General features: G+C 40.2%; 1 protein-coding gene across 2 annotated transcripts in view; it reads right to left on the reverse strand.

Annotated features, from left to right (window-relative positions):
- DCC (DCC netrin 1 receptor) overlaps positions 1–25,495 on the reverse strand; it is a 1,178,115-nt gene that overhangs the window by 874,745 nt on the left and 277,875 nt on the right. The window lies entirely within an intron of this gene.

Raw genomic sequence — 25,495 nt, forward strand, 5'->3', positions numbered from 1 at the left:
CACGGAGAGACCACTTGAGGCCCTGCGAAAAGGGGGCCATCTGCTAGAACAAGGAGAGGGGCCTCAAAAGAACATGTTGCCAACACCTTGTTCTCAGACTTCTAGCCTCCGGAACCATGAGATGACAAAGCTCTATTGTTTGCGTCATCCTGTGGGTGGCGTTTTGTTGTAGCAGCCCTTGCACACTAAGATGAGGTGAAAGGTGATGCTTCCTGCCCAGTCCCTCACTGCCATTACCCTCATCCATGATGATGGTTCTTTATTGGCTCTAATCACCGCTAAACTAAGGATCTGTTAGCTACTTCCCCTTCCCCAACCTCTATCACTTCATGATTGCCCTTGTGATTAGATATTTTCTCCCTAACCAGACTGCCCACACCTCCAAATCACACTCTCTCATGGCTTTCAGTAGCAAGAATTGGTATGTACTGGGGAACCTGGGTGGCTCAGTCAGTTAAGTGCCTTCCTTTGGCTCAAGTCATGATCCCAGAGTTCTGGGATCAAGCTCTGCCTGCATCAGGCTCCCTGCTCAGCGGAGAATCTGCTTCTCCCTCTGCCTGCTGCTCTGCCTGTTTGTGACTTCTCTCTCTGTGTGTGTCAAATAAATAAATAAAATCTTCAAAAAAAAAAAAAAAAGGAATTGATATGTACTGTACTACTGACAATATGCAGGGAAATTGATCCTTCAGTGGTGTAACCTGGTACTAATTTCAAGGTTTCCAAATAAAGATGCTCTTTTAGCTTCTGATAAAATGAAGGGATAATTCAACCAGCAGGAGTCGTCCTATGTATGTAAGCTAGGAAAAGTAGTAGCATAAATGGATCACTTTAAAAATGTACTTTAGGGGCGCCTGGGTGGCTCAGTGGGTTAAGCCACTGCCTTCGGCTCAGGTCATGATCCCAGGTCCTGGGTTCGAGCCCCTTATCAGGCTTTCTGCTCAGCAGGGAGCCTGCTTCCTCCTCTCTCTCTGCCTGCCTCTCTGCCTACTTGTGATTTCTCTCTGTCAAATAAATAAATAAAATCTTTTAAAAAAATGTGCTTTAGATTTTATCACCTAAAGAGAAAGAACTCAAAGGCTTGGAGGCTTTGTAAGAGACTGAACGTTGTAAGAGGCTGAAAACTAACTGCTCCATGCATTCTCTTGGGCAACCAAGGAGGGATAAAAGCTCCCTGGTTAAACGTCCTTTTAACGTTTAACGGCTAAAAGGTATAAAGTAAAAACCAGCACCCAGATTCCAATAGTGTTGAGGTAAAGAACTTGGAGCAACTAGCAGATGGGAAAGAAGTTAACAGATGATCAGAAAGGCAACGTTTCACCCTCTGTTTGGAATGTTCTTTCCTAACTGAAAAACTCCTACTCATCCTTCAACTCCCTCGATCTTATGTCCTCTCCTCGGGCAAACCCCAAATACGTCCCAAAGCTCCATGGTTCATTAGTCTTTTGTGCAGATTTCAAATATGGCATTTATCAGATTGGGTAGTACTCACTGTTCTATTTAAATTGAAACCATTAATTTAGGAAGCACGGATAATTTTTATGCCACTAAGAAAGATAACTGAACTGCAGCACAATCCTTTCTTGTCACATAGAATTTTAGCTTATATATATATATATTTTTTTTTTAAAGATTTTATTTATTTATTTGACAGACAGAGATCACGAGTAGGCAGAGAGGCAGGCGTAGAGAGAGAGGAGGAAGCAGGCTCTCTGCTGAGCAGAGAGCCCGATGTGGGGCTTGATCCCAGGACCCTGGGATCATGACCCGAGCCGAAGGCAGAGGCTTTAACCCAATGAGCCACCCAGGCATCCTGCTTATATATATTTTTTTAATCACATATCACTCTGGTCATAGATAAAAAGGAAAATACAAGCAAACGTATGAGTAAATTATTTCTAGAATGTCTTTACACTCAGAGTTTGACTTCTTAATCACTTTTTGAATCAGAATTGTGAATATCTGTGATTTTTTCATATAGTTGTATGGCTCTCTGACATTAGGAAAGACTGATACTATATCATCATTATTATTATTATTTTTTTTTTAAATTTTATTTATTTGTCAGAGAGAGCGAGCACACCAGAGGGAGCAGTAGGCAGAGAGAGAAGCAGGCTCCCTGCTTAGCAAGGACTTTTGGGACTTGTGGGACTTGATCCCAGGACCCTCATGACCTGAGCCAAAGGCAGGCGCTTAAATAGCTGAGCCACGCAGGCATACCAGTTGATAGCATATTTCTTAAAACAGTGCTTCCCTATTCTATCCAGAGTTGTCCTCCAACTCTCTGATGTAAGGCTGTGTGCATTTGCACAGACTATGATCATGATGCCACTCCTTCTCCCTGCCCAACAATGACTACAATATTCAAAGATGGTAAAATATGAAAATGTGTGCTGTAGAAGCAATGAAATATAATAATTATATTCACTTTCTTCTTCCCCATTATTTCTCTATTTTATTATTCTCTGTGTCCTCAAAACCTTGGACAGTTCCCAGCAGGAGGAAAGTTTTGGAAACTTGTGTATCCCAGCCCCCATGGAAATTATGCTCCCATAATCAGTGCCCTAATGATCATTTTCTGAAAGGAGGACATGACACCAATTTAAGAGTATTATCCCACCACAGATTTTCATACCACCTTCTAACCATACTACTGTTACTGCTGTAGCTGCTGCTAATACCACACACACACACGTAGACACAATTTACTAATCTCCTTGCAGGGCATTCTGGTTCCTGGAGGCTCACTAAGGTGAGTAGATAAAAGACATTTGACAGAGCCAGACCCAGGGTTATGGACTCAATGCCTCTGTCCCTCCAAATTCTTATGTTAAAATGTTAAACCCCAAAGGGGTTATAGTAAGAGGTGGAGTCTTTGCAGGTGATGAAGTCACAGGACTGGAGCCCTCCTAAATGGAAGTAGTGTTCTTCTAAAAGAGGTCCTGGAGAGCACCCCCCCAATTCTGCCATGCTGGCACACAGTAGGAAGATGGCCATCTATGAACCAGGAAGTGGGAGTGGGTTCTCACCAGACACCAGATCTGCTGTTGCCTCGATCTTACATTTCCCAGCCTTAAGACTGGTGGAAATACATCTCTATTGCATAGGACGGCTGGGTCTATGGTATCTTTTATATAACAGCCTGAATGAGCTCAGACACCCAGTGAGACTGAAGGACAGTGAGGTGAAACACTCAAAGGGCCTGTGGGAAGAGCCAGGCAGAAATATGGTTTTTGTACTGTCCCACATTCCTAAAATCTTGTCCGACTCACTGTGACTATGTCCAAACTAGAGTATGGCAGGTTGGGCTTCTTGAACTGACTGAAGGAATGCCAGTGAGTGTCCTGGAAAATCCAGGGAAATGAAAATACCAAAGACACTCTGGCTGGTCCTTCTTGCAACAAAATGGGGTGGGAGAAGGTCTGAGATTTTTGTTCTTGGCGTTTGGAAGGAGATGAGGGGTATTTCTTTATCAGGGTGAGAGACACATGCCCTCACCCTGCACACAGCAACCTCATCGCCCAACTGCTCATGGATGGGTTCCCTTAGCCCCAGTGTGGATGCTCTAAGTCTCCCTACCCCCTGCTGTCTCCTGAGGGCTTTTCTTCCTTGGGCAATGAGCATATGACTACAAGGATAAAACCTGCATCAATTGACATGTTAGGTCTCAGCAGCAGCCTGGTGTGTCAGGTCCTCCTTTTTGCCTCTTTTGCACTTTCAAAACTCTTCTTAATTGAGTCAAGTGAGGCACTATGTGTTCCCTGTGGTTGCACTGCTCTCTCCAGCCCAAATTTGCTCATGCTGTGACCCCTGCTCCAATTCGTTTGAGCACCACTTCCCAGGCTTCCTTATCTGCAAAGCCTTTATTTATCCTCCCACTGCAGTGCTCACCATCTGAAGCCAGCTAAGCCCTCCACCTTGTCTTGATCTTTCTACCTCATGTAACAGTGGTAGGAAGTGTGCATGGATCTTGTCATTCCTGATCCTTAGTTCCTGAATCAGCTTTTGCTCTGCAATTCACACCACCTGAGGGCTGGGACAGAATGGACACTTTACAAGCCCTAGCTGAATGCTGTTGAAATGAATAAATGATGTCTTTGCTTCATTGTTTAGGAATGGATAAACAAAATGTATATGATATGATACAGTATCATACAATAGATAAAAGAAATAGACTTCAAATACTTATGAATATATATGTATGTGTTGTAAATGAATATAGCATTGAATATTGAAACTTTTGTTGAATATATAGTGTTGAATAAACGAAACTTTTATATTGACCCTCCCGTGTATCTATGCAATTTTTAAAATATATTATTCAATCAATACAGTATGTGGAACTAAATTCATCTTTAGTCAAAGTTCCTCCACTTATTTTGAACAGATTATTAATGCACTCCTGGAATTCTGTGCAGACAGAAATGTGCACAGAGAAGGGGAAACAGTAAAAAGAGGGCTGAGAACTGGGGATGGTGAAGGTTTTCAGATGATGTTGGTGATGGCTGGGTCAAGGAAGTAGAACAAAGTGATAAGGGAATAGAAGGCAGGGGAGAGAGAAAGGGAGGTAGGGAGGGAAAGGGGGAGATCTAGACAGATAACTGAGAGAGGCAAGGGAGCTCATCACGATGATGACCATGTTTTTTTGTTTTTGTTTTTGTTTTTGTTTTTTATCACCATAGCATTAATTCTAGAACCTTAACTCACTGCCATTTAGTAAATATTTTTAAGAGCCAAGAACGATGCTGGATTCTTTACATATGGTTAACTCCTTTTTATTTTAGCCTTAACATCAATGAATATCCCAATACTAATCTTATCCATAAAGCTCAAAGGGCTCTTTACTTACGATTATAGAGTGTCAAACCATGATCTGTTGTCCTCTGGAGTTCCAATTCTTAGCCACTGTGTGACTGTTACATTTAATTGTCTTTTCCTTCTCTTTGATCAGCAGAAACATTTCAGTGATGGCTTATTCCACCAGCTTTATTGGATTCTCACAGCCAAATTTATAGAGCTGAAGACATACAGGGTCAGTGGGGCCTTATTCATCAAAATTTTCCCATCGTGACATATGCCCAGATATTTGTTGGCATTTAACTCTCCATCCTTGACCAGTTACTGTTTTTCCAGAAGCGACATGGAAGACGCAGTTTCCAGGAGGCCAGCATACTTTCTTAAGTGCCTGGGAGAGTTGGATCACTACCATGTAAAGTATTCCTACTGCTGATTCAAAACCCAACCTTTCGATCTCCTTCCTTTGAGAGCTCTGCTAAGAATTCATTCCCCCACTCCATTCCCCATCTCATTGTTTCTGAGGCTATTATCCAGATTCCAAAAATGCCAGAAACAATTGACACAGAGGTAAAAGGTATAAATTTCCAGGAGATGGAAACAGAGTTCCCCAAATTATTTATAATTATTATAAGCTGAAAATGTTCTATTTTGTCAACTTCAGGTGTTGAGAGAGAAGTCCCTTGCTCTATCCCTCCCGCCTCAGTGTCTTTGCTCTATCATTAATGTCTTATTCACCATGGTATATGAAATACTTAAGAAAGATACAGAATCATAAAAGGAATAATTCTTCAAAGCAACTACCTAGACGCCCACTCCTTTTCAGGACACTGACACCTAAATAGGTCAACTGAACTATATGATAAAGGTCTCCCAATCCCAATTTGGTTATAGCATAACCTAACTATATGCTAAAGGTCTGCTATGGAGTCTTGAAGTTAATCTTCCCAGATTTTTTCTATTCAAGTTTCCTTATTTTTGTCCTCAAGGTTGTTAATTTCCGAGTTTACCCTCTCTTCTTTCTTGTTCCCTTTCCTTCAACTCTGATAAAAGCTAGAAATGGATGTCAGAGGTCAGGCACACAATCCAGTCTCAAATGCAGGGATATGAATGGACACTTGGAACAATCAGATTTTGGCACAGCCACTAAGAATTTTAGGACCAGTGTCCTCCTTCTATGGCATCTGTACATAGTGGCACATATCCAGAATCACAAAGCTCACTGGATATTAATTTCTTAGAGAAGATTGTCATTAGCATGGGTTCTAAGTCGCTTCTATACTTAGCTATGTGATACTGGGCGACTCATTGAATCTAATGGAGCCATAGAGTTCTTACCTGATAAATAACAGAAACTGAAGGCTTCTCAGAGCATTTCTTTGAGGAAAAAGTCACTCTAGTCAAGGGTATGATAGAAAACACTTAATGACTAGTCCTCTAGGGAGAAAGGGTCTTGATTTGCAGTGTTTACCAATTTCTGAGGTGTAAATACTCCATTGGACCTGTTTTCAAGCTACAAACATGAGGTCACCGAACAGCATGTCAGGAGAGTGTGCACAGCTGAGTCTTGGGGGCTCACAGGAGCCATTCCAGCATCCCACTAACTCCATCGTCTGTAAGTAACACCACAGATGTTCTTGCCTTTAAACTTTTACTCACACATTTTACTTAAACTGGAAAATCTTTTTTTTTTCTTTTCTCTGCACATCTAATTCCTACTCATAATTCAAGATTCAGCCTTAATGTCAACTCTTTCATAAACATTTCCAGGATCTTTTACATACAAATCAATTCTCTCTTTACCATACCTCTAGTTAACTCTTAACTCTTATATCTTCTTCTTGTACTTATTAATTGCTTACAAGGCGACGTTTGTCTTGTTTCCCTCTACCCAGCACATGCCATACTCTCCATGCTCTCTGCTAGTACACAACACAATACCTTGGACACAGCAAGGGTTTGATCAGTGTTCACTGAATAAAATATTGCCTAAATCTACTTTGAAAAATGTTACAAAATCTTATCAAGAGGTACTTCCCCTCCCCCCAGATGGAGAGCTCTTGACAGGTCACTGTTTAATTCATGTTTACATTTTTAGTATCATGTGTGTTCCAGGTAAAAGTTTAGAACTAGAGTAAACTGTGTCAAAGTGGTGATATTTCCAAAGTGGCTGTTGCCGGTGTTAATGACGGAATCTGAGTGAGAGAGGTCCAGTTGGCACTGGGTTCCAAACCTACCTAAAGGATGTCCATGTCATGTGTTTCTCCTGCTTTGGGCCTGCCCCTGAAACCTGGGCTTGCCACAGAATATTAGCTCAGCAGCACCAATGAGCCTTAGTTATCACTAGGTGGCAAGACAGGACTAACAACACAGCTGGGAGATACACCCAGTCTCCCGGCAGGGAAGCCAGACACAAGGGAACAAGGGGCAACACCCCTCCTCAGCACCGTAGTTATGAAGGGAAGGCTATTACAGGCTGCAAGCTGGACAGGCAGAAGGCGTACCCAATACACACATGAAGTGTTAGCCTAGATGCAAACAGCTGTGAATGTGCCTGGAAGAATTAGGACCAAGGCCTGACATTCCCAGGAGGCAGAAAAGCAAGGCAGAAAAAGAGTCTGGCCTTATCCATGACAAACTCTCTACCAGCACGTTCCAGAGAGAAAGTCAATACTGGAGTGACTATTTTTCAGACTAGAGGGGGCCTCACAGATCAAACCTATGACTATCTGAATCCAAACCTCTTGCTCCTTTCCACTATGTCAAACACGCGAACTGAAGCAAAAACACAGCTCTAAGATCATGTTTTTTACCCTTTCCTTACATAGCTTGCATAAATCTGAAAGCAATTCCAAAAGCAAAACACCTAGCTTCCAAAGATAACTACTTTGAGGAAGAACATTCACGTAGAAATAGAAGCTCTTGCCTAATTAAGATTTAAAAAAAAGGTCTGTTGGAGTCAAGCCTCATATATTTTAAACTAGTGTTGCTATTTCAGCTGACTTCGATGGTGAATTTCGGTAAATTTTCCTTGTTAGAGCTCATTCTCTGACAGGAACCCACTGAACACTTGATCTGTCTGCTGTAAATCTACTACAGGCCACCTGGTAGATATAAACTTAGAGTATAAGTCAAGAATTAAAACATGCCAATAAGCTTTTCTTTTTACCCTTTATGATGCCTGTGATGTACCTGGGATTTTCCTTTCAAGATCTTTGAAACGGAGTATGGTAAAAATGTTATTCTGTGACAATGATCTTTTACTCCATAACTTGCTCATTTCTTCTGCTTATATGTTTGCTGTTGTGTGTGTGTGTGTGTGTGTGTGTGTGTGTGTGTGTGTGTTTAAATTTTAAATTCCAGTAATGTATTGGTAAGACATTTTTGAGACATTAATTTATGTGAATGGGGGAAGCCAATTTAATAACCCTAGAACATTCCACATCCTTTATAGGGTGAGAATTACTGTGATTTCTTCCATAGAAATCTAGGCCATTTGCATTTTCCTGTCTTATTGGTTGCAGTGAACTACTCAGGTTGAAAGCACTCTCTTTTTCATCACACCAGTGCTCACTTAGAATCTAAGTCAAAAATCTAATTAACCCTCGGCCTCCCCAGTACACGCCAGAAAGGAAAACTCATATACAAGATCTCAAGAAAACTCAATGTAAGTGCAGCAGCAATAGTAAATTGTCTTCTTACAAAAACAAATCAAGAAAAGCCACAACACACTTTCTTATTTTTTTTTTTTCTAAATAGAAGATAAAATGGCATTTGAGGAAGATGCAGCCTATCCTGCAAGTCGGCCATGAGGGGGGAGGGGTGGTCAATGCTCCTGAGTGTTCTTTTCAGAGCAGTCTGTCAAGCAACTCTCAACCAAATTCTGCTAATATTTGTACTAATGTTCAGTGGACATGGCCACTTAACCAGTTCACTGCCTCTAACTGTACAGACAAACCTGCAGAATTGATATTGATTCAGCCTCAGGGGGTCCAGGGAGGTGCATATGTTCGGTTGTGTAACAGACAGAAGTCTCGAGGCTTCAACTCCTGTCTTCTTCTATCTCCAAACCCTAAATCAGCTACTAAAGAGAGGACATTTCTCTGTAGGAGGACTGGAGGCCAGGGACCACAATTCACTGGTGATTAGGAGTTTAGAAATGATCATTTTCGGAGCAAAAGAAAAAAAATATAGGACAAAAAAAACATTTAGGCCGGTTTTAATTAAAGTCAGTAAGGATGATGAGTTATCACAAACTCTGATATTCCATGATTTCTTCCACCCTTCTTCTCTGACTCTTCGAGAATAAAAATACAAGGTGAACTTAAGTGTGGCATTTTCAGACCAAAAACCATCAAAATGTCCTTGAGAAGTTCAGCTATTAAGCATCCCAGGGCACCTGTGGTAACTGGGTCAACGTCTTAAAAATTTGGCAGGTAGAAAATTTTCCTATCTGATTGTTTGCATTGCAAGCATCTCTTCCTCAAACCACAACCCAACTCTGGGACTGTGTCAATGATCTGGAGACCCTGATTTTTCCCTTTTAAGTGGCTTTCTGTCCATTCATAAACAGCTCTCATTTCTTTATACATCAAAGTTTCCTTCAGATGTTTATAAAATACACCACTGTTGGGATTTGCCATTTTCAATTTCTGACCGAATAATCTAACTTCCCTTTCCTTCAAAGGAAAACAGTTTGAGGAAAGCTCTTAAAAATTTTTATTACATTTCAATTTTTTTTTTATTGCCAGTACAAAAATTGAGAACAAAAGGAACAAGAAAAATTTGGTAAGTGCCATATTGTACCTCTTGTGTTACTTGAGTTTGGAGGAAAGCAGTGTAAGATGGCAATGCTCTTTGCCCAGAGGGAGTTTAATTCCAGTTAAGAATTAGCACATGAAGATGGGATTGGGAGGGAGACAAACCATAAGTGACTCTTAATCTCACAAAACAAACTGAGGGTTGATGGGGGGAGGGGGTTGGGGGGGGTAGGGTTATGGATATTGGGGAGGGTATGTGCTATGGTGAGTGCTGTGAAGTGTGTAAACCTGGCGATTCACAGACCTGTACCCCTGGGGATAAAAATATATGTTTATAGATTAAAAAAAAAAAAAAAGTAAAAAATAAAAAAAATAAAAAATAAAAAAAATAAAGAATTAGCACATGAAACATGGGAGTAGCAAGGTCAAGGTCTCATTGATTTTCTTAATTAATTAATTAATTAATTAATTTATTTATTGTTGTCAGAATGGAACCTGGGTCAAGAAGGAGGATCTATACAGAAATACTGAAGAAAAATTTGTACTGGCCCACCTGCTGTGAGTGGTATGGAAGGAAGACTCAATACTTAGGGTCTCCAGACATGTGGATGACTCAGTTATATTTAAAAACAGACTAATTACCCTTTTAAATGTGTTAAGTCTCTGCTTAAAAAGAATTACTTTTTCTTCTAATTTAAATCATAGTAATTTTATAGGATGTTGAAGAGTGGGTGCATTTTATCTTTCTATCTATTCAAATAAGATGCCTTTCGGTCTCTATTTCTGGAGAGTAAATTGAGTGTTCTTTCAGGCACTTGTTGCCTAGCACAGTGCTATGTTGGGAGATGATTGTTCATTTTTTTAATAGCACGGAGAAAAATTTGCCCTACATCAAAGGGCTCCTGGGCCCTTGTGAAGCAATGGAAAGCAATACTTGTAGAGATTTTTGAGTTTCTTAGAGAGAGGTGTTATCTGAATCAAAACCTGTGAAAAGAAGAATAGCTATAACATTTTCTGACAGTGAGAAACCATTGTGTTGTAAAGTAGTTTCTAAAGGGAAGAGTGCTCTAGACATTATTTGTCAAATTTAGAGGAACAAGACAAATTAAGGTGCTAGGAGCTGCTGGAAATAATACAATCTCTAGCAGGGTAGAGAAAATAATTTATTACTAATTTCTATGGCCCCATCTTATAAGAATAGTAAGAGTGATACCAAGAGACATTTAATAGAGCTAAATCTTACACTTCACTGGAGAATTGAATTACTGGGGTAGCTTCCAGTCCAGATAGGTAATTTTACCACAGTATATGTTTTCCCATTCTAAGCATATAGCAAGAAAAAGAGGTGAACAAGTTTCAAAGGCCCAATGGCCTCCACACTGCAGGGAAGGAAGGAAACAGGAGGGAAGAGAAGTGAGAAAGCATTATTTAGCAGATCAGGGTATCACAGAAATATGACGCAGGGAAGTTAAATAAATTTTCCAGGTCTCCACCACTAAATCGTGCTGTTAAATAAAACTAATCCCTCACTATAATTTAATCAGTAATAATGACTGTCATTACACTTCTGAAATTGAGCATTCGGTCTTCAAGGAAGCATCAAAGCCATTCAGGTTTTTAATTTTTTTTCATGTTTGCTGTGTACCTTCATAAGTTATTTTTCCTATACGCATGCTAATATTTCTCTGAAATTCAAATGATAATAGATTATTCCCATTTCCCTGTCCTGTGATGTATACTCACTATGAATATTAATATACTTCTAATACTTTTTTAACCAGAGTCATTAATATGATAATACTTTGGTAATGAATTTACAAAAATTCCACACAAATACTACATGTGCTAATACAATGAAATACTGTAGAAATAATAATGCATAATGCATTAGGCTTTGTTACAGATGCCTGCCAAAAATAGTGTTTGGCAAACAGTAGCATGCTTGAAGAGTGCCTAACCGATTAAAATTTATTGCTGCTGATAGACCCAGGGCAAACACGGAACAATCCATGCTATTCATGCCCTGGCAGACACATCAGTTCACTGACTGCTCAGATTATCTCTGAAAGCTTCTGGACATCACTAAAATTAAGGAAGACACTTAATGAGATGTTTAATGCCTGGGAGAGTGACTCCTCCAAACAAAGGAATCCCCCATCTTCCCAGTTCCAGCTCCTTGGATGTCGTGGCTGGCCAAGGGTCGCATCTCCAACCAGCTGCCATGGCCAGGGCTGCTCCCTTTACTCTCTTGGGCCTCAGTCTTTTCTTTGCACAGTTTCTTCTGAATATGAGGAGCAGTGCTAGCGTTAAAACAGTCTTCTCTCCATACGATTCCCAGTTTGACCTCACTTAGTGCCTTATTGTTTTGTAATCGCACCTTCCAACATACATGGAATTCTGATGGCAGTGAGTTAAGGTCTAGGAAGAGGAAAGTTGGAGCTACTCCATTCTGTGGAGCCACATGGGAAAGAGCTGAACACTGGGGGTGCAACTTTCCAAAGACAGAGTTGTATCTTCTAGGGAAACTGTTATTTGGCAGTGGAAACACTGAATATTGTTGCAAATGAGCCAAGATTTATTGTGAAAATATCTGAAGTTCATTAAGTGTCTTAGACCTTTAGCACTTCTGGGGTCTTTGAATTAATTTCATTTTGTCCCATCAATTTTGCAGATGGACAAATTAAGGTACATACAAGAGAACTGACTTGACCAAGGACACACGGCTACACACTGTTAATTAGTGGCAGAACCAAGATCACAATTCCTTATTCCCAGCTTGAGTTCTTCCACCAATGGCACTGGCTTTTCTGAAGAAGGAAAAGAAAAGAAAACCTTGGGCATCTGAAGTGCCAGCCTACCTTCTACCACCACATCCCACCCTCCTGCCCACTGGTGCTAGTTATGCCTTCAAAGGACCAGAAGAGAGAAGCTTCAGATTGAGAATAAACAGCATGAATGAACACTACTCATGAGCCCCAAAAGGGGTAGGCTCTCAAACATGTATTTAGATAGATGGATAGATATATACACACACACACACACACACACAAAATTTGGACAAAATAAAATTTTAAGCCCTAAGGTCCATACTGCTTTTCATTTACATTTATTTTTACTGACAGAAAGAGTACTGATTCCCAATTATTTGAAAAATTTAACCTGTTCATGAGAAAGATCCTGGTCAGACATATAGAAAACTCCCAGAGTTCAGAAATGTTTCCTGAAAATAAAATTGAAATTCGTCTCAGTTAAAATTTAGAAAAGGAAAGGGCAACAGAGACCATTAAGTTTAACAGGAATGCAAGGAGAAGTGCAATCAATCAGATGCTTTTAGAAATATAAACAACCTAGGAAAGAAGATTGGGCAATCTATAAAAATAAGCAGAAAACAGTTATGAGGATCATTAGCAGAAGAGAAGAACAAACAGCAGTGTGGAACCACAGGCATGCTCACAATCAGAATGCAGAAATTTAAGCCCTAAGAAGGCAGGATGAATCCATTAAGAAGGGTAACAGAAGGAGGGAGCAGCCAATAATGAAATGACTAATGAGTTCAATTTTAGTTTATTTTAAATTTACTGAAAGCTACCTGAGTAGAACAAGAATTTCAACTTGGAAGCAGTGGATTCGGAGGTGCTCTCTAACTAGCAAATCAGAGAAATTTTACTGGCAGCCACTGAATTAACACTGATCTTATTAGGATCCACCTTCACCCTGGTTCCTTGTTCTGCCCCATGCAAGTCAATTTTCAAAACAAAAAAACAAAAAAACAAAAAACCCTATAGTAGGCTGTGCACTTGTAGAACTTTCATTCGTTCAACATTTTGGCTGATTGCTTACTATGGGCCAAGCCTTGTGTTCACTACTGAGGATAGAACAATGAGCAAAAATGGATGCAGTCCCTATTTTCTTGGAATTTACGTGGTAGTTGGTGAAGCGGGAACAAATTAAGACAGTATCATGCCAGTGAATGTATACTCATAAACTGAGTAATGTGTTCTCAAAGAGAAACAGCTCTATGACAAGGTGTGATAAAGGCCAGCAGCATAAACTGGGAGGTAGAGAAGGACATCTCAAAGGAATGATGCAGATGTTTGCACTGAACAGGTGAATGGGAGTATTGAAGGAGTTGCATGGGGCATTCCTCCAGGAGAAACTGTATATACAAAGGCCTGAGATAGGATTCCCGAGGTAGAGAAGACCTAGGTAGGGCTATTTTCTCTATCTTAATGCCTTTGTCACAAGACTCCGCTTTCCAAGAAGGGATGACTGAGGACAATTTAAGAAACATCTAAAATGCACTTGACCTGGCTGAGTCCTTTGTTTTTCTAATCAATATAGTCAGACATTTTTCCAATTGAGGTGAGAAGATCAGCAAATTTCCAAGCATAAACTAATTTGCATTGAGTTGAAAAACAAGTCACCCAATGTACCTTATTTTCAGACCAATGGTGACAAAATTAGTTAAACCCAGCCTGAAAATGGGAACCACAGCACAGACAAGCATGGCATACCAAACCCCTGGGAAATCTTTCTGTTCTGAAGAAATTGGCCAAACACCAAATCAGGAGAGGAGGAAAAAGGGACAGCCTCACAATAAGGTGATCATATGCCCCCTCCACAAGATTCCTTCAGTGAGTAAGGGTGGAAAATAAAAGAACAATAACTTACTAGAATATAAATTGACTGGTAGCCAAAAAAGAACCAACCACTAGTTGTGTAAAGTGATTCCTTTTGCTGAAAATTATCCACTTTGGAGAGCTCTTGTTCAAATAACCAATTTCATTTCCATTTCATTGTGTCTTCTCCGCCTATGCTTTTTCTTCTCCTACTTTCTCTCTCCCTTAGTCAAGCCCATGGCTATCATACTGGCATAAGAAACATTTAATATAAACATACAATTAAATAACAACTACATAATAGCAATGACAAATGACAGAAAACAATGCCCCCAATGCATTCATTTTTAAGCTGTTTTATTAGAACAAATATAGTGTACTCTCTCCCTCCTCCCTGCTCCACTCCACTGCCTCCTCTCTCCCCTCAGGCCAAAGTTTGTGTAGAAAAACAGGCTTTCAAGTGGCCTAAGATATCCAGCAGGTGTCAGGAGAAAAGAAGTCTTCATATGAGGGACCTCTTTTCCAGGGTGCAACAGTAAGGGGTGGCAATTAAAAATGAACAGCTAGAAATAGCATACTAAAGGTGTAACACCCCAAACTGCAAAAGTTTCTGGATTTCAGGCCCTTCCTCCAGGTAACTATTTCTAGAACATTGGCATTGGTTGGAAGGCACTGCTCAAAGGTTGCTTGGAACTCTAAGTAAATGCCCTTTTAACGTCATATGTGGGTGCCTTGTACATGTGCATAGATGTCTCATGTGCCATGTACATGGTAACTCACTTGAATCAGAGGATAATGCTCGAGCATCACTTCCTGCCATCCCATTATCTTCTGGTCCAAGTCTTAGCCTCTCGCTGCTTTTTAAAGAGATAGGGTAAGGATTAACCAAGAAGGGTAACTAGCAACTGTCCTCAGGGATTTCCCAGAAGCCAGTAAACATCAGCTTTCTTTTGTTTCAGTTGAGCAACACTGCCCTTGATTTCATTCATTTTCTGACATGATGGTATCCACCATGTCATTTCCCATGTGCCAGGCACTACTAGTTCATAATTTCATAAATATTATCCTAATTGAACTTCATATCAACACTGTTGTTATCCCCACTTACAAATACGAAAGTTGAGACTCATTAAAATAGTCAGTTGCTTAAGACTACATAACCACAGTCCAGAAGTGAAATGGAAAGATTGAGATTTTGCTTCCTAATACCTCATGTTCTAATGAATCTGTCAAGTTCTAAGGAATCTGATTCCCAAATTTGATAGCCTTTCCCTAGCTTAGTCAGTATAGAAGCCTTTTGAAGAATGAGCCTCTGGACTGTCCAAATACTCACTGTATGTCTCCAATCATAACTGACTAGGTTTCTAAAAGTATATTTGGGTAAGTATGTGGTTTTTATTCCTGCATAGGTTCCATTCACATAACTTCTCTTAGTTGTTAAATTGAAATATTTCATATGTGATCTCACTTCACATCATTTGTGAAATTCCCCCACCAAATATCTAGGAATAGGACCAAGTTTTGCTAACGTTCATGTTTCTATTTTCTTAAGTAACCAAAACCAAAACCAAAACCAAAAAAACACCAAGAAGATTAACAGCAATGTCAGAAACCCACTTGGCAAAGCCAAAAGACTTGAGGATTTTCCCCCCATTTTTAATGAAGAACTCTGCAATGAATAGGAAGGGCATCATGCTGAGGGCAAGGCTAGGAGAAAATACTGATCATAATATCCTGCTGGACAAACTGGTAGATAATGCATTGTTCTACTTTGAGATTTTTGCAAAGTCTGATTAATTCAAATTCCTTCCACATCTTGAGAAGGCAGAATTACTTGAAACCCAGCAGACAAACTTCTTCCTAGATCTCCTCTTTCCTTCATCATAATAACAGCATGGCAGTGCCAATTTAAATATATTTGTTCAGTGACACGGAGAAGAATGGCTTCAGACAGTAAAAGGGATGCTTACCAGTGTGTGGGTGGCCAGACACTGCCTGTGTGCTGGCGCTGACACCCAGCGGGCACCTGGCATCCAGTCCTCACAGACATCCTCTTTAGGTGAATGTCAACTACACCTGTGGTGTCAGGAACACAATGCAATGGGGTGACACTGAATCTGAGGCAAAGAGGCTATCACTTAGGCCACCTCTATCAAAGGAAGATCACATTCCATGCATAGCATGGTTGTCTCTCTCCTCATTCTGCTACGTGTAAAACTGCCAGGACCCTTTCTTCCAGGTGGACCTTTTTCCTCGCAGGACTCGGAAGCTTCATTTTGGTAAACTGGGGGGATAGGAGGAGGAGGGGTTATCACTTGGAGGAAAGACACATTTGCCAGCTGTAATTGACCAATAAGTCCACATTGCCAACAAAGTCTGTGGTTCTCAATGACTGCATGGAGTGGTTGCACACCGATGAAGGCAAGCTTATAACAGGCACAGCTGCCTAAGTTTATTGAAAAACAAACATTATGTATCAGAATATGGCAGTGAGGCAATGACATATTTAAAAGAACACTTTGCTGGGGCCCCTGGGAGGCTCAGTAGGTCAAGTGTCCGACTCTTGATTTCAGCTCACGTCATGATCTCAGGGTTGTGAGACGGAGCCCCAAGAGCCCTGCACTGGGATTCATACTGGAGGTAGAGTTTGCTTAAGATTTTTTTTTTTAAGATTATTTATTTATTTATTTGACACAGAGAGAAAGAGAGAGAGAGAGAGAAAGAGAGAACCCAAACAGGGTGCGTGGCAGACAGAGGGAGAAGGAGAAGCAGGCTCCCCACTGAGCAAGGAGCCCAATGTGGGGCTCAATCTCAGGACCCTGAAATCATGACCTTAACTAAAGGCAGAGGCTTAACCCACTGAGCCACCCGGGCACCCCACCTGCTTGAGATTCTAAGGTGGTACTCTCTCTCTCCTTCTCCATTTGCCCCCAACCAACTCATTCTCTCTCTCTCTCTCTCTCAAAAAACCAAAATAAACAAACAAACAAACAAAAAAAACTACTTTGCTTACAGTGCAAGAGTCATTAGATGGGTCCCCTTGCACTATATGGTTTGCCTAATAGTGTCCTAATAATGATCATAACTGTGTTTGGAATTTCATAATTTAAAAAAAAGTTTCCAAGTATATTAAATTTCTTATAAGCACAAAGCAAATATTTCTGATGATTTTGTTACTTAGAAGAAAAAGTCTCCAAAGTCACCCTAATTGAAATGGCTCCAATTTAGGAAGAATTCACAACAAAGGAAAGATGTGACACTTTGCCACAGCTGATACACTCGCAAAGATGGAGATAGAGAATGAGAATTGGAAAGGTTAAAGGCAAATGCTTTTTCCTCAGAAAGTTGGATTCACACATCAAATACTTCACAAGACAGAGCCACCACATTACACAGAATGCCAGTTCCCTGAAAAATAGAGAGGGTCTGAGGAATGTATGAGATGCCAGGGAAGCTGCTGAGACACAAAGAAAATCAGGGAGTGACTGACCCAGGACACCTGAGTGTCGATTGTCAAAGTGACACCAGCAAGCGAGTGGGTTATGTAGAGTTTTAGCACTGAAGCAGTGATCAGATGCACTTCCAAATTCAGGGTCAAAGACCTGAAAAATACCAACATGTGGGAAGACTGCCCTCTTTTCACTCTGAAGTAAGCACTGCTTTTCCTCTGCTCTTCAAGGAACAGCCAATAGAATGGGTTTTGATCTCTACAGAGAGAAGGAAGTTATTCTCTGCGGGGCTAACCATGAAAGCCCCAGTAAACAGCACTGACTTTATACAACAAAATAATTGTGGTTTTGTCCTCTCTTTATATGCAACACATTGTAAGTCCACTATGCTCATTTCACATGGAGGAAATCTGAGGCTCAAGGAAAAGTAGTAAACTCTTTGACTGTCAGCGAGCTGAAGGCAGTTTTGCAGTCCCCCATACGCCCATGTCCCTTGTGCTGTGAAGGCATCTTATTCATCCCCAGTCTTAACTGACCACCTACCTCCTTTCAGGCACCATTCTGGGAGCTGGGAATATAGCAGTGACCAAAACAGACCTCATCTTTACCCCTGTGGACTTCAATTCTGGAGGAAGGAGGGGGCCAACAGTCAAGTAAAACCACAAAATAAATGCAAATGGCAACATGTCAGTAAAGGACCCAGAGATGGTGAGATCCAGAACAACTGGGACCCTACTCAAGGTCACGTATGATGTCAGGAAAGACTTCTCTGAGGGGATAAGTTTTAAAATAGGAACTTGAAGACAAGAAAGCATATGAAGCGCTGTCCCAACATGACAAGGACCCCAAAATGTAAAAAGACTTGGTGTGTTTGAGAACAGGAAAGAAGCTGATGTGAAAGGAATGCACTGCACTGAGAAACAAATGGCTCATACTTGTCGGGGGTGCAAGGTAGTTGTTAGATACTATAAAGCCTTCGCGCAGAGTTTAGCCTTCAGATGGGGTAGAGAGGGGCTAAAAGATTTTAAGACGGAGATAATCTGATGTAAGTCTTATAAATCTCAGTCTGGTTACTGCATGGAGAAAAATTGAGAGTGGCAAAAAAAAGAAGAAGAAGATGAAGAAGAAGAAGAAGGAGGAGGAGGAAGAGGACGAGGAGGAGGAGGAGGAGGAGAAGAAGAAGAAGAAGAAGAAGGAGGAGGAGGAGGAGGAGGAGGAGGAGGAGGAGGAGGAGGAGGAGGAGGAGGAGGAGAAGGAGAAGAAATAATGAAGAGACCAGTTCACAAGTCTGTTGCAATATTCTAGGAGAAAGACAACAAGCTTGGACCAGGGAGGTAGGTGGGAGTGAACATGGGAGAGGTGAAGAGATTGGAGATGATTTTTGGAGGTAGATCTGAGGGGATCTGCTTGTGAGGCGAATCTGGGGAACACAGAAGTCAAAAAGGAAGCAATGTTTTTGGCTTTCTAACTCTGTGGCACATGTAGGAAGAAGAGACTATGATAAGAAATCAAGAGTTACTCTGGGCAGAGCTGGGGATGTTTATTAGGCATGTGGAGAAGTCTTGGTCCAGTTGGCTAATTTCAAGACTGCAAAGAAATGGGCAGTTTTGGAGAGAAACGTGCTGGCTCTTGGCAGCTTCGAAGTGCTGTTAAATACCTTGATACTGATTACACATGCAGGGTGTATATACGGAGAAAAGAGGGTCCAGAGCAAGCTAGATTACAGAAAATACTAGGAGTCAAATAAAGGAACTGATAGAGAAGACAGAACAGGAACTGCCAGTGAAATAACAGACCGGAGGAAAGCTTCAAAGAGTGTTTGCCAAGGAGAATGTGATCGCCTGCATTAAAAGATTCTGGGATGTGAGGCAGGATGGGGAGGACAGACAGTGGGATTCAGCATAGGGAGGTCACTGATGAGGCTGAGAAGAGTCTGCTGCAAAATCTGATGGAAGGGGCTGAGCATAAGTTGTAAATGAGGCTCTGTGAAGCCTGCTCCTTCAAGAGGCTTTGCTGTGAACGGGATCCTGGATCTGCACAGTGGCTGGGGTAGGGTGTAGAATAAAGAGGGGGTTTGCTTGTTTGCTTTTTTCATTTTAAGGTGGAAGATCACAAAGCATGTGATATATAGAGATGGAGTAAAGAGAGAGGAATTAAGGAAATAGGAAATGGAGAGTGGCGATGAACAAGATGAAGTCAGTGGAGAGGGTAAAAGGGTTGGGATTGTCGCTTCCAAGCTGAAGACCAACGTGGTCAGTAGCAAGGTGCATACTTCACTGTAACAGAAAGAAAGGAGTGGTATTTGGGAGACACACACAGAGGGTACTCTCCAGTTCTTAAATGAATAATTGAGTGAATGAATATATGTTTGTTTCCCACAATCTAAATAATTTAGAGAATTTCTTAGGGCACCTGGGTGGCTCAGTTGTTTCAGTATCTGTCTTTGGCTCAGGTCATGATCCCGGAATCCTGGGCTCAAGCCTTTATTGGGCTCCCAACTCAAGTAGGAGTCTTCTTCTCCCTCTTCCTCTGTTCTCCCAACCAACTGCCCTTGTCATGTGCTCACTCTCTCTCTAATAAATAAACTCTATAATTAATTAATTAATTAATTTAGAAAATCTCTTTAGTTTTATATCATTAAAAAAAAAAAGTCACCGTTCTCTCTTTTCTAAGCTTACATAATACTCTCTGCATATACCAACTGTCACTTCACATGCATTTCTTTGCCTGTTTATGCTTTTAAGCCTCTGGGTGTCCTGTCTAGATGAGATATAAAAGCCACCTGTATACCTCTGTGTTTCCTGACATAGTCATCATTGGATAGATGTTCAACGGATTTATACAGATATAGATATAGATATATAGATATAGATATTAGAGAGAGAGATATAGATACAGATATAGATATATATGTTTATTGATTAATTGGAGTCAGTTTTCCAAGGTCTTATTTGATAATACCATTAGTAATATTAATGTTGCTTCTAGCTGTACAACTCTATCATTCTCAGGCACTATAAACATGTATCTTGGTCACCAAACTAGTAAATGTGATTGTAATGCTACTGAAGCTGCTTGCCCCTGATCTTTGATCTACTTATAAGAGTGTTCCAACAAAAAAAGGGGGGCCTCAAGTACAAAATAACAAAACCTACTTCAGTGTCAAAGAGAAAAACAAACTCCCATCCAATCCTAAGATTTTCCCCCATAACAAGACTTCTATGACCTTTATTATAAAACTCCTGAAGCACTAAACATTTCTTAATACCACAACTGAAAGGTAATGAGTCTTTCCATTCTACACTAAACTACTTAACAAGAGACAGCGTTTTACTCACACTTTCATTAAAAGGAAAGTGCAAAAACAGAAGTGAAGAATTAATTTATATTTGGATATTTTTATTTGAATTAATTTATATATGGAATTTTAATTACAAGATGCAAGCCTGTGATTAATTTAATTTTGCTTCAATTTATGGGATGCACTTGGTTAATAGCTTGCCTTTGAAAAAAATGCTTTATTGAGGGATCTCATCTGTGTGATTTACTGTCTGAGGATATGTTAAGTTCCTTTCATTACATAAGAAATCATCATTTGCCCTTGAAGTTGAATCCATTGCCTGGGTGGGGTGACGATGCCAATATTATCTTATAACCTACCATTTCTGAGGAAAACAGCAGATTTAAAAGAAACCTTGTTTGGCTTTCTTGTCATAAACCACTTTGTCTGTGTATTCAATATACACATGTGCATTGCTGATTAATGCTCAAATCCTTGCTGACATTATGATAAGTTTTAAAGCAATCCTGCTTTAGAGAGAGAGAGGGAGAGAATGCAAAGCTTTTTCTTTTAGAAAATATCTTAAACTGAAGGTTAGAGGCAAAGGAAAGAAATGTGAAGTAGAAATTGAAAGAGGAAGACCTGAATATTGAAGAAGAAAACAGAACATAAGGGAAAAGAATACAACCCAAGGAAGTATCCTTGAATAACCTTGTTTAGAAAATTGTGGAAAATAAGCCAATCTATGTAATCCCGTTATGAACTGTTAGCTTAAGGCTTTAGTCACAGAGAAACTGTGTAATGAGATTAAGCCACTAAGAAAACATGGTTGTCTTGCTGCTTGTTGGAAGACTAAAACAAAGAAAGCAATAAATGGACAATTATAATCCCGTGTCTCTCTCCCCCTCCGTTCAGAAACAAAACAATTAGGAAGGAAGATCTCCTGATAATGAAAATGCCAAACTCCAACCTCTCCCAGCTGTGCAGCTTTGAAGACAATGAATCTGCTTTCATTATTCACTTCCTAATGTTCTTTTTATTATGATGAAAGAATGATGCGATTTTAAAGGGAAAGATAAGTTCTGCTGATGATTTTCTCTTCCTTGAAGTTCCCATTCATGGTACCTGAGAAAAAGCATGGTGAAAATATTCTAGCATCTCCTCCTCACTCCCAACTCCAAACCATACAAAATTTTCATTTTCTTTTAGTTGCAACTATTCAACTCTGCTCCTGCAGCCACAGGCTACAGATCAATGCACGAGGGTGGGTTTGTGTCAAAAACTTCATTTAAAAAAAACCAAAAGGCCAGCTTTTAGGGTATAGTTTGAAGATATTGGGTTAAAAGATGAGAGAAGTGGAAACAATTGATGGTACTTCTTAGAATAAATTGGGGTTCCTACATTTTATTCTTGAATTTCTTTTTTTTTTTTTAATTAACATGTAATGAATTATGTTTCAGGGGTACAGATCTGTATATCATCAGTCTTACACCATTCACAACATTCACCATAGCACATACCCTCCCCAATGTCCATCGCCCAGCCACCCCATCCCTCCAACCTTAAGAGTCTCTTATGGTCTTTCTCCTTCTCTGGTTTTGTTCTGTTTCATTTTTCCCTCTCTTTCCCTATGATCCTCCATCTTTTTCTCAAATTCCACATATCAGCAAAACCAAAAGACAACCCACAGAATGGGAGAAGATATTTGCAAATTACACATCAGATAAAGGGCTAGGATCCAAAATCTATAAAAAACTCACCAAATTCAACACCCAAAGAACAAATAATCCAATCAAGAAATGGGCAGAAGACATGAACAGGCATTTCTGCAAAGAAGACCTCCTGAATTTATTTTCTTGGCATGTCCTTTGTGGATGTAAAAGATGGGTCTGTCACTAAGGAGTCTGGACGCATGAAAGTGAGAGTAATCATGAACAAATATTCCTGCTCTGATCTCCTTCTGCTACCTAATAAAAGGTATGGTAGTAGAGGAAGTATGATAATAAGGGGCAGTGACAGAAAGAGAAGGCTTCAAATCCTCCCAGTGGACCACAAGGCTAGTACAGGGCATATTGATAGTAATAGAGATGCTATTAATAGGAAATACTTGCTCTCATTTGAATTCTGGATCAGTAGCTTGAGAACCCCCTGTGATCTTGTTAGAAAATCAATTTCTCAGGCCCCCTCTCCCCACCCCCACTGAAAAATTATAAAGATGGGGCCTAGGAATCTATTTTAACAGGTCCTCCAGATGATCTTGATACACACTCAAGTTTTAAAAATCACTTACTATTTTAGCAGCTGCCAAGTACCTATGTTCAAATAGAACAATGTTATCAGGAGCTTGTATATTCCTGTGAAGAACTTTTGGTTTTTAGTAAAAAAAGAAAAAAAAAAGAGTAACTCAAAAAGGTAGTAGGAAGTAAAGTCTTATTCTGAATCCTGGATTATAGTATTTGTATTTGAAGGTAAATTTTATATCCCATATGTGCCTAGCTTCTGACCTCTTTCTTTTTTGTGGCCTAATTTACTTTTAATCTCTCTCTTCTGTGAGTGTGTTCATGGGATGCAAACAGACTTCTATTATTGACCAAGAATAACAGCATGCAGATATACAAAAAGTATATTCGGCTCCAAGTCAAAACCCAGCACATCATCTGGAATTGAGTACTGTTCTGGTTGAGCTGTTTTTCACCTTTATGGCACTGCAAGTAATTCTGGTTACATGACATGAACCAAGAGTACCTCTTCAAAAGAAAGGTATGAGAAAGCCTCACGTATCATAATTATCAGCTCCAAGACAACCCTGGTCAAAAACAGAGAGACCTGTAAACACCCAAGTTCACACTCTGAATTATGTACAGATGGGAATCAATCGCCATGTAGTACCTAGAGACCTAATAAACAGAAGTGTGTGCACAACAGCAAGTGTCTTCCCTCCCTCCAAGCTGATCAGATGGTCAGGATGATCCCCTCCATGCTAAAATGCACTCCCCTATGCAATTACTCAACTGCTCTGCCCGTGGCCAAACCCTGAAGTGCAGAAAGCACATCAGAATGAGGTTGTAAGCCTTGGATAGGAAGGAGTAGGGCACACTGAGTAAGCGCAAAGAGGGAGGGGAGAAAAGATAGGACTTCCTCACTTAATTTTCATCTAATGAGCCCTCCTGAGACCCAAACTCTGCTGCAGACTTCCTCCTTTGGCAGCCTTGAGAAACAGAGGTCTAACCCCCTTTTCAAACTCAAGTTCATTGCCAGTGCAGTTATTCCAGCAGTGTGTACTAAGCATCTCACAGTATGGTGTGGCAATATCCATTTCTACAGGACAACCCTGTTAGAGGAAAATCCATTAATTCAGTTTGCTGGATTTTCCACATTTGGGGCCAAGCAGCATCTAAACATATTAACCAAACTTAAACAGAAAAGCAACAATAGTTAACATCAATGCTGTAAATGAGAAAGTAGCTCTGGCAGCCACAAGTTATGCTCTATAAATTCTATTCACAGAAGAACCAGCCTGAAGGGTAGCAATGTAGCCTTGATCCAAAGTAATTGTTTCTCCACCACTTCACCCAGTCTTCTTCTGACCAACACTTGGATGGAGAGAACAGGAGAGAGAACCAACAGTTCCAGGGACAGTCACCATTCTTGAAGAGTATTACTTTGAAATTTAAAATAAAGAATTGGCCTTCAGTATAAATGCAGAGTCCATTGCAAATCCCATGCTTGTATATACTTCTTGACTAGGACGTTTCCCATGTGGTGCCTCACCACAGCACAGAAAACAATGTTCATTCAATCTGTACATACTAAGATCAAACAACATAGCTATTTTTCCCAAAATTATCTATTTAAGACAGAGGGAAAACATTGCAAAATGAGGCCCGGAAAAAAAAATGTAGTATGACCTTAATTTAGCTCAAATTTACTCTGAAGGGTAATTCAAAATGTTAAGATAAACAAACAAAACCCTAAAATTAAAATTTAAATGAAGGCCAAAGGACCCCAGCAACAAAAGTTTTGAAAAGGAAATTTTCTTCACCAAAGAATTATTCCAGTTATTATCTATCTATATATATAACTTTAAATAGGCTTATGGAGAGATTTAGCTAAGCAGCAATTGTATTTCAGAACCCCTTGAAGATGGGTTAATTTTAACACAGCCAAGACATCCTCATCATTTGGTAGTTGCTGAGCCGGAGTCTAGAGCCTGTAATTATAAGCTATCCTCTGCTACGCTACCAAGAATTTCAATAAGTCAAACACTCCAGTTACTGTAGTTTTCTATTCCCTTCCCCCAAGTAATAGGAAACTGGACTTGGAAGCTTTATTCATAATTATCCAACCCTCTCATTTCATAGATAAGGAAAGTAGGTGCTTGAAAAGTACAGAATTTGTCCAAAATTAGACAAGAGCCAAGAGTAAATTCAGTCTCCAAATTTAGGGCTTTTCCAGAAGAGTACTAGACCAGGAGTTGGGAGACAAGACAGTTCCCGACCTGCCTTAGACATTTAACTAGCAAATCCAACAACCAATGAGGGTCTCAGTTTTTTCAGAGATCTTAAGGGATTGAGAGCAGGGAAGGCTCCTTCACTC

Source organism: Lutra lutra, chromosome 12, assembly GCF_902655055.1.
Source record: "Lutra lutra chromosome 12, mLutLut1.2, whole genome shotgun sequence".
NCBI lineage: Eukaryota > Metazoa > Chordata > Mammalia > Carnivora > Mustelidae > Lutra > Lutra lutra.